Genomic DNA, 16,542 nt, shown 5'->3' with positions numbered 1-16,542 from the left:
ATTATGTTTTGGCAATGGAGTGGTTCCGAAACGCGTCAACAAGTGATAGAAAAATGAAGCTAAGAAAGTTAGGCAGTACTAAGCATAGAAACTAGATCGTGGATACCGGTGTTCTTTGGTGGTTGGGTTTCAATTAATCACACATCTCAGGAATGGTCTAACTGAGACTGTACAAGACAACGCTTTATTTACACTCATACATATCATCCTCATTCATCCTCTGATGTAATATCTGAACGGTAATTCCAGGAGGCTAAAAAGGAAAAGAATGAAGCATGAAACTATGTACACAAGTCTATATACATAGAAAATAATAATAAAAAATACTTGTTTAAAAAAAAATAATAAATTTCAGAAAAATATTATTCTCAACATGAAGATGATATAAATTTTACTGTGTACGTTTAATCTTCTTAAATCGTCTAAATTTTTATTTCTATTAAGCAAGGAAATAATATTCAAATAAGTTATTAAGTAACAATATTTTTCAAAAATTCATGTAAAATTTTATTTTTATTTATGTCTGCAAAATAACGACAGTGTTATATATCAGTTAATCGATGTAGCTGTAAATTAGTATTAGATTACATCCTCATATCTATGTTGTTCTTACAGATATATGATTTTATTGTTGCTTTTTATAATAACAATATTATAGACGAATATTTGATGGAATAAAAATGTTAACATTAAGTGGCTTGTCGTTTGTTAAAGTAGCTTGAGAAAGCTTTGATGTTTAAGCGGTAGGTGGTTTATGAAAGCTTCCTGTGATCAGAATGATGTAGTACTTATAGAAATTATAACAATCGAAACGTTCACGCGCGCGCGCACAAACTCACACACACACACACACACACGCACATATATATATATATTTATATAAACTTTAGTACTTACATCATACTCATAATGTAAGTAAATCGTACTGTTTATTTTTCTTTGATTTATTTACTGTTAGAATTTTACGTTGTAACAAAATTTTTCTTTAATTTATAGCATATTCAAACTAGTAGAATTTTTTAGTACGACACAGTCTAGAAATTAGCATTTGAAAAATGATCGAAATGAATTTTTAACAGAGTCCGATCACTGGTATCTGGCAGGAACAAATTACAGTCTGGTAAAAGCAGGTAAAACGTGTTAGTGATAAATTAATCTCCAGTAGGAGATTCGACTAAATGGTTTATTGTTTATTTGGGCAATTTCACTCGCCGTACAATTCCAGGAATTTGGAAAGACTTTAGTAAACGTGAACCACTTCTAGGGTGGCTCTTTTATTTATGAATTACATTTTATTATACCAAAAAGGTCCACACAAAATCGTTTTTATATCCGAAGGACAGTAAGTTCTTGAAACTTTGAACCGTTAAGCCTTGAATTTGTCTCCTGTTAAGATTATCTCTAGCTGCGATTACGTCATCTTTTCTGACTATTTATCCTTTTTCCTCATCCGTGCTTTCTTCCTTCCATTTTGCCATTCGTAGGTACAACTCAGATCTCATGAGTTCCGTACTAAAATCTCTACAACTCCGATTTAAAATACAATACAGTGTGTCATTGTGTGAATCGCTGCCTATCGATTTATCTGGACTTCCATTTCCTATCTAGAGAGTATAAAATAAGTCTAATGGTCTATCGTGTAAGCTGTGCCTAATTCTTTGTAAAATAAAAATTAAAGTTTTTAATTATAATTTATTATAATAAACTATAAAATACAAAGTAAAAACATATGATAATCATCATTCATATATTTAGTATCAACGAAAATGAAATTTATAAAAAAAGCGGTCAAATCGTACAATAACTCCTTTTAGGTATATTTAATAAGAAAACTACCTATTGTAATGAGTACTATGATTCGACTTCCGGAAAATTTCGTCATATCTTCGCGTTTCACATCCCTCAGACCCCAAAAACACCGTCAGCTCAAAAGTTTATATATTTCACTTTCTTGTGGACACGATAACTGTTGTAATTTTGCGCCAATCACTTTCAAATTGATACATATAATATAACAGCTCAAAATCACGGTCGAGTTTGTTAACGGCCAAAATCGGACCATGGGGGCGGAAATGGAGGGCGGCTTTTTCGAAAAAACAAAATATCGCTATAACTTTCTTAATAAGTAAAATATTGAATTTGTTTAAATTTCTTACTATTCTTTGGATAAGAGCTTAAAACTTATATAAAGTAAAGTTTTTTGATATCGCAAACCATTGGCCCAGGGGTGAAAAAATGGGGTTCTGAAGACAAAAAAAAATCATATCTCCCTTAATAGGCGCAGTATCGAATCGGTTTAAAGTTGACGTTATTCCTCTAAACATTACCTAAAACTTAATAATTTTAAGTAATGTAATTATTACGTCTGTAATAATTTCTGATATGACCAACCCTTACGACAAGGGATGACCAAATGTTGCTGGAATTGTAAGAAGATGGGGCTTGTCGTATGCTAAACTAGTAAAACTTTTTTTCGCATGCAGCCATTGTCATATTGAGTAAATTTGAAGTTTTTCTTAACTTTAAGGTGTAAATATTTTTTATCCCCTAAAAAAGGCGGTGAAATCTACCTCCGCCTTCCGGCGTGCCGAAAAGGATTTTTCTGTTATCACTTTTTAAATTCTGTTAACGTATTTTAAACCCTTTAAATGGATTCGTACCAATTACACAAGATTACGGAACAGTTGTTATTGCGGTTGACCGGTGCTACTAATAACAGTGTTCTACATCTGTTAGTTTATGGATGATTAATTAATAAGTTGTACTTAGCTAATGGAATAAAATAGTTGTTGATAAAAAAAATCAAATCAAAGCAGGACTGGAGCTGCACTATTTGGAAAATACGGAGTCATCTAATAATTTAATTTTCATATTGATTCATACCCGACTTTACTTTAATTTTTATCGTTGTTCTAAGCCGAGTATAATACAATTCGCTTCTGCATAATCCTGCAAAATTTTATTTTATAAATACATGTAATGTTATAAAAGACTGTTCGTATTTTGATTACTAATAAATATAGATACGGTTTGTAAAAGGACCAGTGTTTTTAATGTAAATATTTCATTAGAAAACTGCTACATAAAAGAATACACATATTGTTCTACTGTTAATTTAGGTCTTGAGCTTTCATTAAATCTGTCTAATAAATATTTTTTCGATATTCCCCATTTTGTTATTGTTCTTTCATTAAAGTCCCTCTAACTGTCAATCTACCAATATTTAATGATCAATCTTCCAATTGGTTTGCCAGTTGATGTAGGTTTTTAAATGCTGGCTTCTAGATCAGCTGATTTGGATTTGATTTTTTTTATTCTATCATACTATCTTCCTCATCTTCATACTATCTTCATTGTTAGAACCTTACAGCTTTTATATCTGTAAGGATATTTGAGATCATAATAATAAAATAAATAGAATCCCCAGTCAACACTAAAGAATTTTTTTTCTAAATTATCCTGATAGTAGATATCTCTAAAAACCAAATCTGACAAATTTAGAATTAAATTTACATTTAATCAAAGGAATCAGTCTAATCTTCTGTTGTAAGGATATAAAAATAAATTAAGTAATATATTATAGTAGATAAATTAAGAACTATTTAAATTTGAAATATTGTTACTGAAAATACATGAATTATTTTTTATTTTAAGTAATGAAGAGGAAATAAAGTATTTTCAAAAAGCCGAAAGCGGCTCAAGGAATGAATTATTATTTTTATTGAAATATTATCTGTTCAATCTTTATGAGATCCTTTTCCTCTAAATTAATTTGTTAAAAGCCTCGAAGAACAATCCATTAGATTTTAGTCAAAAATTTTGTTTTACAGCGTTCAAAATTTATTGACGGACTTACAAACATACACATACGTGTTTACACAAAAAAAATCTGATGTGGTTTCCACATGACTTCCTTTTACGCCTATTAAATTACATATTCTCATTTTTAAAAAGTACATAAAATGTTATTTCACTAATAACTTCTGATTTTTTTCTTTTTTTTTCTATTGTTATAATAGAATTATTATTTATTGTAATTTTTTTTACAATCAGAGATTAATAATTATTAATAAACCAATATATTTAAATAAAAAAAAGTTAAAAAAAGGAAAAAGGAAAAAAGGAAGAAAATGTTGCAAACAAAAGAGAATAAAAACATTAAGATAAGATGATAAATATGTAGAGGATGAAAATGTTAAAGCCAAAGAAAGAATAAAAAAATTAAGAGAGGATGATGAATATAAAGAGAGAGAAAATTTGAAAACTAGAGAACGTGTAAACAAATTAAGATCAGAAGAATTACATCAAACCAAAGAGCGATTAAATTATTGACAACAAAAAACAAATAAACGAAATGATCAATTCCGACTTAGGGAGAATATTATCCGAGAATATCAGAGGAGTAATGAATTAAAAAATAAGTATTTTCAATTCTGCAATTTATTAAAGATCGGGCATGTTTGACTCAGAGTATATATTGTTCTGGTAAAGGTCTATTTTTCAGTCATTCTGTAGACAAAATTAAACAGAAATTCCAAAATAATTAAACAGAAATTAAACTAGAGAATCCAAAAATATTACGATTCTAAATTATAATTTTCAATTAATATTAAATAATCAGATGTTTCACCAAATCTATTAGATATACACATGTGTAATAATGCCTATTAAATAACATATACAAATTTTTAAAAGTAAATAAAATTTTGTTTCATTAATACTTCTCATTTAAAACATTTTTTTTTTAATGTTTTATTATTTACTGTAATTTTTTTACTATCACGGGTTATTAATTATTAATAAATCAATATATTTAAATTAAAAAAAAAGTTAAAAAAATAAAACTAACAAAAAGGAGATGAGATATGATTTGAACCGAAATTTACAAGGGAAGACCTTCCCTTGTAAGATCCAAATATTTCATTAATTAAAATTTATTTGACTATAATTCTGGAAAATAAGCTCCACTTATATCGTTGAAAAGCTCTCTTAATGAGGGCTTATTACTGCAGTCATGTAAAAGTCAAAAATCCAAATTTTTTAGAACTTTTGGTTCAGTCAATTGCAATCAAGAGGGGAGGTGCACAACTAGATGTTAAAACAGTCCTAAATCCAAAATTTCAACATCCCTACGGCAAATCGTTTTTGAATTATTCGAGATATACACGTACATAACTGCTTACATACGTACGTACAGACCTCACGCCGAAACTAGTCATAATGGATTTAGGAATGATCAAAATAGGTATTTCCGTTGAAACCTGAAAACCGAAATTTTTCGCGATCACAATACTTCCTTTACTTCGTACATAAAAGTAAAAATACAAATTTATTGATTTAATAAGTTTTTTATATTCTGCAGTTTCATATCTTTAAAACGAAATGTGAAAAATATATTTTCCCGTAATGACCTTGAAATCATTATACTGAATCTATAAAAAAAACAATGATATTGAAAAAATGTATTAAAGAAACAGTGAAAATCAATTATTAAGCAAAAGTAATTTTTGCGAAATATTATTAGATTTATTGTAATAGAATTTTGTTTCCATCAGAACCGAAATTACTTCCTTGCACGAACGTACTTCCTTGAACATACGTACGTATATACGTACAGACGTCACGCCGAAACTAGTCAAAATGGATTCAGGGATGGTCAGAATGGATATTTCCGTTGAAATCTGAAAACCGAAATTTTTCGTGGTACAATACTTCTTTTATTTCGTACAAGGAAATAAAAATGTGTATATGTAATTTAACAAGCGTACAAGGTCATATGGTATCCCATCAGATTATTTTAACTTTAACTGCTGTACTTAAAAAGGATGACTTTTGTTTAATATTACCATTTTTTATCAATTCATTAACTTGTAAAAATAATTTTGAAATATGTTTTAAAACTGTTTTTGTTGGTTCACATAATCACGATTAGACAATGATGTTTTATGGCAATAGTTGATCTTGCCTTCTTTATCTTTTACTCGTAATTTGCTCCTCCTACTTCTGTGGGTGTATATATCTGATTAACTCTTTGCATCAATCACAACACATCTACTGATATGATGTCACATGAAATCAGTTTTCCCTTCCACTTCAATGTTAAACTGAATTTAATTGCTTCTCTTACAAATGAGAATAGGATGCAGACGTCTATTTCTGACACCGCAGACATTTTTCACTTCCTTTGATTTTATCATTCAAGAAAGCAAACCCATATCGTTTAAGGTTCAATCATTTAATCATCAGTCATATAACCTTATGCTTACATGAAAGTGATTAAGTTATTTTCATTTCCTTTTTAAAAAAAATAATAATAGAGCTAGTTTCCATTTAAAAGTCTTCTTTTTTATTCGAAAAAATTTTAAATGGTATAATAATAACTAATTTATCAGTACGTATTAGTAGTTCTCTACGTATGATTGTTTGATTTCCTTGTATGATATTCCGAAATCTGTGGATATATTGCACAGCTTTATTTTTTTCAGACCCGTTGGTAACAGAGCGAGTCCTTTGTTGGAGTTAGGCCAGTATACGTACATAGCTTCATACATATAAACAGATTGCAGAATTTCGTTCCATCGCTTCAAATTATCAAACTTTCCTCACGGAAAGACAAGTAGATGGTAGTAACTCTATGAACCACTTCGTAACACTTTATCCATCGCGAATTCCTTGCTTAAATATGAACAAAAATAATGCAATAAAACTTTCTCTCTGACGAAGCTACCTTCCATATTTCTAGTCACATTAATCGTTATAAATGTCGGATTTAAGGTAGCCTCATCCCGTTTGAAAAACACAACGTAATAGCCCAAAAATTAATGTATGGTGTGCGTTAGACTGCTTATGAAGTGATCGGACCATTCTTCTTGGCCGAGCCAACGGTTACTAGCGTTAGTTATCTAGACATGTTACAAGAGTATGCAGTACCAAAAATTGAATATCATTAATCGAACATTTACTTCCAACAAGATGGCGCATCATCACCACAATGGAGTTTACATGTTAGGGAATAGCTACATGAAAAATTGGCTCAACGTTTGATTGGTTGTGATGGACTAATTCTCTGGCCACCTGATCCCTGATGTTACGCCACTCGATTTCTTTGTTTGGGGGTTCGTCAAAGGCAAGGTGTAATTAATGTAATAACTCCAAATATTTTTCGTCTAGACATATTACGCGCCACAAAAGGTGATCATGTAAAACATATTTAAAGTTAATAGATATTGTAAAAAAAAACTATTTGAAATGTCCTGTTCAACAATAAAACTTGCACGTAAATTATTATTTTACATTGCTTTGTTATTTTTACTTCCTTGTACAAAGTAAAGGAAGTATTGCGATAGCGAAAAATTTAGGTTTTCAGATTTCAACGGAAATACTCATTTTTACCATCCCTGAATCCATTTTGACTCTTTGACTAGTTACGGCGTGACGTCTGTACATATATATCTCGCGTAACTCGAAAACGATATTAGTAGGATGTTGAAATTTTGGATTTGGGACTGTTGTAACATCTGGTTGTGCACCTTCCCTTTGATTGCAATCGACTGGACCAAAAGTCTCCAAAAAGTCAAAAATCGATTTTTTTTTTAATTTTGGGGTTTTTCTTAACTGCAGTAATAAGCACTCATTGAGAACTTTTTAACGATATATCATAAATGGTACTTATTTTCATTGGTTCCAGAGTTATAGCCAAATAAAAGTTTAATTAATTTGGATCTTACAAGGGAAAGGTAAATCGGTTCGAATCCGACTTAATCTTTTTATTTTAATTTAAATATATTGATTTGTTAATAATTGTTAACCTCTGATTGTAAAAATATGTACTACAAATAATAATTCAAAAATAACAATAAAAAAAAAATGAAAATGGAAGTTATTGGTGAAATAAAATTTTACGTACTTTTCATTTTAATTCAACAATTTTTTACAGAGGTTGAGAGTTATTAATAAATCAATACATTTAAATTAAAAATAAATCTTTAAAAAAATGTATATGAAGTCGGATTCGAACCGATGCAAATCTATAGTGGACACCATATTGCATCACATTTTTTTGCGGTGTCCGTATCAGCATTTTTGTTTCACGTCACTGAAGTAGTTTGTGGTGCAAGTGAGAATGTATCGGATCCATAGCCTTGCACACATCGGTTCGAATCCAAATTCATATACATATATTTTTTGTTATCTTTTATTTTTTTATTTTAATTTAAATATATTGATTTATTAATAATTATTAACCTCTGTAAAAAAATTTGAATTAAAATGGAACGTATATAAAATTCTATTTCACGATTAACTTCTGATTTTTTTCATATTTTTTTTTATTGAACTATTATTTATTGTTAAAACGTTTTATTTTATAATCAGAGGTTAATAATTATCAATAAATCGACATATTAATTAACAAAAAAAGTTAAAAATAAATATATGTATATGAGGTCGGATTCGAATCGATGTGCCTACCCCTTGTAAGATCCAAATATTTCATTAATTAAAATTTTATTTGTCTATAACTCTGGAACCAATGAAAATAAGTACCACTTATGATATATCACTGAAAAGCTCTAAACGAAGACTTATTACTACAGTTAAGAAAAAGTTCAAAAACCAATTTTTTTTATTTTGGGTTTTTTTGTACACTTTTGTTCCAGTCAATTGCAATTAATAAAAGGGGAGGTGCGCAACTAGATGTTATAAAAGTCCTAAATCCAAAATTTCAACAGTCTACTGCTGATCGATTTTGAGTTATGCGAGATACATACGTACGTACAGACGTCACGCCGATACTAATCAAAATGGATTTAGGGGGTGCTCAAAATGGATATTTCCGTTGAAATCTGAAAACCGAAATTTTTTGGCGATCACAATACTTCCTTTACTTCGTTCAAGAAAGTAAGAAAGGAATTGATTTTTTTGAAATGGAAGATTAAGAACCCCATAGGTTTAAAAAAAATTTAATTCGATATAATGTTTCTATTTATTGCAAGAGTGGTTTTTATATTTTTCTTTTATATTCTTGATTATCCAGTTGTCCGGTTATCCGGTCATTATCTTATTCCGAAATTCAGTTACATCTCCGGAACGGTACGACCAATTTTAAAAATTCAAACAGAGTATTTGATAGCAGTACAAGGGCCAACGTTAAAATTATGAAATAGAAATAAGAAATCGAAATGAATAATTAAAGTACCGGAAAAACAAATAGCAATATCTTTTAATTACAGTAATTTTTCGAAATATGCATTTAATTTGAGGCACGCAAAAATGAATTGTGTCTTGAAAAAATTTTCAAGACTTAAAACAAACGCACATTTGGCTGTACCTCATGGATTGTCTGGAAAACAGTTACAATTATTTTGTAAAGTGTTAGTGAATTTTATAACTGAAGTTGGAGTTATATATTTTTACACGATTACGATAAATAAATCTGTTTTCAAAAACTGAATCTGCTTTTACGCCCCAAAGAGCAGAGCGAAGCGATGCCTGGCTATGAAGCTGGACTGAGCAGTTAGTTATTTTATAAAACTATTTCGCTGATTTTTTACCTGCGAAATCGGTGGAGGATTTTAACTTACATATGTATGAGTGTGTGTGTGTGTGCGCGCGCGCGCGCGCGTATGTAATCCATTCTTTTATTTATTTATTCATTAACTTATGTAATAATTTTTATAATTACTTAGTTTATAAGCGTCCTTTTCCTCTTTCTCCCTAATCTACAACAGCTCTCATGTCAGCGCTTAAGTAAATCGATAATGACGGGCCGTAACGCAGTTCACTTCATTAACCTGTTTGTAAGGTATCCAAGGAACGTTTACGTTTTAAAATAATTTTTATTATGGGGCATTTAAAAAAAATATTAAATTTTTTAAATTATAATTTATCAATATTTTTATTATTATTAAATTTATTTTTTACGTTTAATCACCGATTGACAAGTACTATAAATATATGTTGTAATAAAAATTGAAATTAATTATAACATAAAATAGTTATTGTTATTTTTACGCAATTATAAGTAGCTTATCTACGATTATAACTGTTGAATGTTTACAAAAATATTAAATCTTTTAACATTTTGTTTTAGTTAATATGTATAAAAAAAAACACTGAGGAAAAATTAGACATTTTTACATGTTTTTTTTTTATAAAACTTAAAAAAAAAATTAGTTTACTTTTTATTCGAATTTATTTTTTTTAAGAATTTATTTTTGTGCTTGAATAATTCAGAAACCACTAAATTGATTTGAACGAAACTTTGTTTTGCAAATGAATGATTTTCTAGTTTTTTGTTGTTTTTTTTTTTTATAAATATTTTAGTAGATAAATAAGCTGTAATGTTTATCTATTTACAGTAAGATTTGAGAAGATTTGATTCTATGTATAAATATCCTCTACGTTTCAATCAAAATCCTGTTTATAAGCATCTCGGTAATACATATTGACTTTATTAAAAGATTTAATGACTACTATCCCCGCAATCATTCCTAAATATTTTTTTACAGAAAGTATGTTTACGCGTATTTACCACAATTTCTTTTTTATAAGGTAGCACATGAATTAACCAATTAATTTGAATGAAATTAAAAATATTATTTCTTTGTATGACGAAATATAATTTATACATAAACATTTAAATTATTATTTTATTGAAATTTTCTTTTCTAAAATTTATTAATAAAAATTTTATATTGTTAATTAAAATTTTTTAAAAATGAATAATTGTGATTTTTATATAATACACTTTTTATCACCTGTGATGGACATTTTTGTATACAGATATAATTGAAAAAATTAAGGGATTTTTTAATAAATTAACCTACATTTCTTAAATTATTATTTTTTTTAATTCAGCAAATTTTTTTTTATTTATGTGACTTATTGATTTTTTGCAATTATGATTATTATTTGATAAAATAATAAATTTACGAAATATTTTTAGTGAGTAAAAGAGTGGATTTTTATGCGTATGAATGTGTGTGGATCAAATCGTTGGTTCATAAAAACAAAGATGCATTACATCCATTTTAAATTTATGGTAAAATATGATTTTGTTGTTTGAATTTTTATATCTAATTTGTTTATGTGGTCAAGTACAGTAATGGAAAACAACAATAATAATTAAATTGAGACTGGAATGGGGAGAAAATATTGGGTCCACGACCTATTATTTACAAAAAAAAAAAAAAGAAGAAACGGGGGAAGTTGTTCGGTCGTGAGGATTGTATTTGCGAAGGGAACGCAGGCGCCACTGTATCGGAAAATCTTTGAATGCTTGTGCATGCGCGTTCCTATGTTGATCCCATTCAGGATAGGTCCTATTCCATCTCGTCGGTGCAAGCACGTTACGTAACCGTGGGATGCTGTGAGGGTTGTGTAAAGTGAAGTAGTGTTCTTGTGACGTGTTTGTTTTTCGTTTTGTCGGAGCCTGTGTAACGAAGTTCGCTACGCTTGTCTTTTCGTGTTCGGACTCAAGTACAGCTCTTGTAAAAGTAAGGTATATTATAAATAGTCCATCATATGCGTTTCAGCCTGTTTTTTATTCAAACATATTCGTTTTGTTTGGTTTAGGTCAATCAGTCTTTTATTCTTTATCCCCAACGTGTACATTTTATAGCGTATGCGAGTAGTTAAAAAAAAATTGTTCTTTCGCGAAAACTACTGCGTATTTCACACGTTAATAAAAATTATTGTATTTTTTAATCGATTATTTTTTTATTTTTAAATAAGCTTTTTTTAACTTATCGATCTACTACAACTATTTTTATTTTCATTTTTTTATGTATAAAATTTCTAATTTGGCCTTTATTTCGTTGGCTTCTTTTTTTACAATCGAAATATTAATTATTATACATATGCTGTTCAAAAATATCTTATCTTTAATTATTATTAAATTATAATTTAATAATAGTGTTAAGTTCGGTGTTTCAATTTTTGTGTCAGAAATGTTTATATATATATATATATAGGTTTTTAAACGAGGAAACGTACAATATCATCAGTAATTTATACATTAATCATAAAAAGATTGTTATATTTTTAAAAGAGTTGAGATAACAAGCTAGCTCTTATGTTTGTTCCTTACTTTTAAATCGTCAATAATTTGAACCCTTATTTTCCATTCTTTCCTACTGTGTGCCTACATACAGTACTTTAACCTTAACATATCTATTACTATATCACACATCCTCAGTTACCTGACGTATAATGCGTGTAATAATTTTTTTTTATACTATAGGATGACCGTCATCTAACAATTAATTATGATTTACATTTTTTCATATGTATATGTGTTTATGTTGTGATTTATTTTTCGTAATTTAATTTAAAAATTTATTTTGAATATAGATATTACATCAATTTTCAAAATTTTATCTACATAATAGTAGGATTTCTGGCCATGGAATAAAACAAAGGAGTTATCTTAAAAGTATATTTTATAATGAAAAGAAAAATGTCCTTTTATAAAGATTAATTAAAAATATCCAAAAACTGAGTTGGAACATATTTTATTTATTTTTTTTTTAAATATAATTCTTTACATTTATTTAAACATTATCATAAAATGTATTAATTAAAATAATTTTCATTATTTTTTAAAAGTAAATTTACGGCAAATTGTGAAATTTTTAACGAAAACTAATTGCTCGTATATGTTATCAAAGTATTCTAACAAAAATATTTTTCATGTTTTAACTGCCATAACTGCTCATAATATATATATATATATATATATATATATATATATATATATAAAAGAGGGGTACACTGTAAAATCGCGCCACACTTCATTGTTATTACTCATTTCCTTGGCAAAACCATATATGTAAATGACACCCTTTTTACCGTGTTTTTGTCTTCGCTTGTGTGCTTTTGTGTTCTGTGTACTTTAACATTTTTTTTAATCTATTATAGCTCTAGCTTCGCTTTGTATTCTAAATAAAGTCCCAACTACTCGTATTAATAATAGTTTGTATAAATGGCGGGATTTTTTCACCAATTTTAGCGAGGTGGAAATGTGAAACTTGATATTTCCCTCGCTCTTTCTTCCCCTTTTTACTCTCTCTCAACTAAAAAAATTAAAAAAAACTAATAATAATGATTAACACTATTCATTTTTTTTAATGTAGAATTCCTACATTAATTTTTTAATAGATTAATTTATAAGTAAATAAATCATATGATATAGATCAAACTTTTATACGTACTCGTAAAATGAAGGAATTATATTAGTCAAAAATTATAAAATGAGAAATTAATGATACAATGTATAAATAAAATATAAATTATATACAGTGCTATACCACACAAATTATTTGACATATATCATTATTTTCAAATAAATTATTAAACATAAAAATATATTACATATTTATAATATATATGTATATACATATTAGCCGGAGACATATATATATGTCTATCCAGGAGGCCGCCTCCTGAACCTCTCTGTGTATGTTATCCTCGTGCTTGTGAGAATAATACTGATAAATAATAATAATTTACAAAATTATCAATTTACAAAAAATATCAGTGCGTTGAATTTTTTTCAGAGCCACGTTTTGTCAGCAAATGACTCGAAACTTTACGTGATCTTAAGTATGCGAGTTTCAGAGTAATCGGCCTCCTACCTTAAAAATAGTAGTTATAGCTGATTACCCGTCCTTGGTACTTTGTACCAATGACTTTTTTACCCGTCCTTGGATAAAAAAGTATTTTTCAAGCTTCTTAGTGTTACCCGACAAACATCACAAGAAAATTATTGTAATTCGTTTCTAATTTTTTATTTTATTTTGTTTTGAATTTTTTCTGTAATATTGTGGAACAGTTTGAGAATCAAAATAATCTAAATAATGGACTTCTATACAATATTTACAGCTCTTCTCTCTAGTGTATATATAAGATTGCTCCCATAGGAGACTCTGGAGCAAGCTACATATACGTAGTTTTCCATTCCCGGAATACTGATTCTCCAAGAGGAAACCAGCCACTTGAAGCTTCTGCCATTGTGACTTATCTATTGTTGTCAAAATCAGATTGAAGTAGAAACTGGAGGTGCTTGAAAATGAAGGACAAGTCTAAAGGTCGCATCTTTAAAGCTACTTTTTTCGATAACCGAAAGAGACGTCGAAAATGACAAGAGATCTTTTACTGTAGAAAATTTAATTTCAAATACCCCAAGTGGTTTCCGAATTCAATTTTACCAACGGTTTCGTCATAGTAAAGTTGAATATCGGCAAGGACTGTAACCCGGAAAGCGAATAAAACGGCCACAATCTTGAAACGGTGAAATATTTCGTAATCGCAATAGTTCTATGCTCTTTCCGGGTGTAAAAACTTTACCGTACATAGTTCAATCGGTTGAGTAGATTTTGGTGAAGTAATAACAAACCACCACTATATATATATATAAAGAAAAAGGTTTTTGATTGTTCGGGATAAACAAAAAAACTACTCGATCAATCGCAACCAAATTTTTACCCCATGTGTCTTGGCATAACTGAGAAGATTTTTAGATATATTTCATCTCGGAAAAAAAAAATATCTTTATTTATGTAATAGTGGATATTTGCCGGTTGAAGCCCAAAATTTAATGAATTGAATTAATGAACGCGAACTGTGAGTCTCTATCACTGTGTGAGCTGGATTTAAACTGAATGATTCGAATCAATCGAATGAATAATATTACAAAATAGAATTAAATTTACAAAGTTTGTCTTTTTGTTTGTTATCGCATCACGCAAGAACCAACCGACCGATTACTTTCAAATTTGCAGCATACATTCGTGTTTTAAACCAGAAAAGGTTTTAAACCATCGACTAAGGTCCCAGCAAGCTCCCTTGAAGGTTAAGATAATTAAAAATATTCATTATTTCTTCGTCCGCAAGGAGTGTGAAATTATGAATTATGATATTCATTAAGGAAAAAATACATTAATCCTTTTACTTCATTATTATATTTCTGTCATCACGGCAAATAAATAAGTTATAATTTTTCGTCGTCAAAGGTATGTGTACTTTAGTTACCATAGTTACTATTATTCTGTCTTTTATAATTTAGTTTCTTTTTCAGGTTTCTATAAAACCTGAATAATATATTATTTATTAGTATTATTCTCACAACCATGAGGATAACTTACAGTGCGGGTAATAGGGGGTAGAGCCCTCTGAGTAGATGGGAATGGCGATCGAAGCAAGCTCTGCGGGTGTCCAGGGCGCCGATCCCCCTGGAAAATTGGGATTAGCGAGCGAAGAGATCTTTGCGGCTATGGGGTAGGCCCCTTGGCCTCGGGAGGCCCCGAGTATCTCCTGAGTTGGGTCCGGGAATCGCCTGGGTTGACCTGAGTCCGAGGGTCTAGGTTCTGGCTAGACGGGCCGGCTAGTGTGTATGTATGTATATATATAGATAGATAATATCTTCATTCAAAATTTTGTTAGATATCGTAATTACTTCCAGATTACTTATTGGAATACAGGTTATATTGTGACACTTCATGAAATATGTAACAATATTTAAATGTCAATAAATTATGTAAAACTGAATTTTCTAAGTTTAAAAAAAATGTTTGTGTGTGTGTATGTGTGTATATATATAAGATACTTAATAGAAAAGATTCTACATTACTTTAAAAAATAATCACACTCAGTAAACTATATATATATATATATGGAACTGCTAAAAAAATTGAATATAAACTGCTTATTAAAATATATGAAAAATATACACTGATAATCTACAAAAATTATGTTTAACCTTCACATAGAGTACCTTAAATTATAATTATACTATCTAATCTTATATTAAAGGAATAACTAGAAAAATTTGTAGAAAAATATAATTTAAATAATATAATAATATTAAAACAATAATTTGTTGTAATATAAGTACAACAAATACATTCATATATATATATATATATATATATATATATATAAGTATTATTCATGTTTATTTTTGTGACAAACCGTTTCAGCACGATTGGCTAGTTACGAAGCGAATAATATTGTATAACAGTGTTTTCATATTATTTCAGTACTTAGGATTGGTAACCCACAAAGTATAAATGTAAATATCAGCAGTTCATCCACAGTTTGGATTTCAACTTTTATAAAATAAAATTTATGTGAACTGGTCAATATATATAAGTAATTACCTAAAAATCGTATTTTTAATCATCAATTTAAAAATAATACCGTAATGGTATTGTTTCACAGTACAAAAGAATGAAAATTATAGAGACGTAAAAGAAGAAAATGAGAGCTACAAGATTTTAAAAGGTTTCCAGGGAATAGGGAAAAATAGAGACCGGACTTAATGCGAGGGACCTGTCGTACTGTCTAGGGCAGAATAACCACATTGTAAAGTATAAATTTAGTAAAACCTTTTTTTTATAGTTGAAATATTCGGCAGCTCGTGCCCGTTTTCCTTACTTGTTACCCTGATAAAATCATTCAGAATCAAAATAAGGAGACCATAATTTTGTTAAAATTTCATTTATTAACGTTTAATTTCCAAAAATATTTGAGTGGCATTTACCA

The 16,542-nt window shown here is 28.8% G+C and overlaps 1 protein-coding gene across 4 annotated transcripts in view; it reads left to right on the top strand.

Moving 5' to 3' along the window:
- Positions 1-16,542, top strand: part of LOC142328964 (proton-coupled amino acid transporter-like protein acs) — a 109,816-nt gene that overhangs the window by 47,979 nt on the left and 45,295 nt on the right. Inside the window, exon 1 of one of the 4 annotated variants that reach the window (XM_075373184.1) lies at positions 11,475-11,495. The exons of the other annotated variants lie outside the window; for them this stretch is intronic. The gene's annotated coding sequence lies outside the window, so the exon portion shown is untranslated. Of the gene's footprint in view, positions 1-11,474; positions 11,496-16,542 lie in introns of those variants that run through there. 4 annotated transcript variants of the gene reach the window in all.

This window comes from Lycorma delicatula, chromosome 8, assembly GCF_047948215.1.
Source record: "Lycorma delicatula isolate Av1 chromosome 8, ASM4794821v1, whole genome shotgun sequence".
In the NCBI taxonomy this organism is placed as follows: domain Eukaryota; kingdom Metazoa; phylum Arthropoda; class Insecta; order Hemiptera; family Fulgoridae; genus Lycorma; species Lycorma delicatula.
The sequence above is the reverse complement of the archived record's forward strand: the minus strand, read 5'-3'. Positions and strand labels throughout refer to the sequence as shown.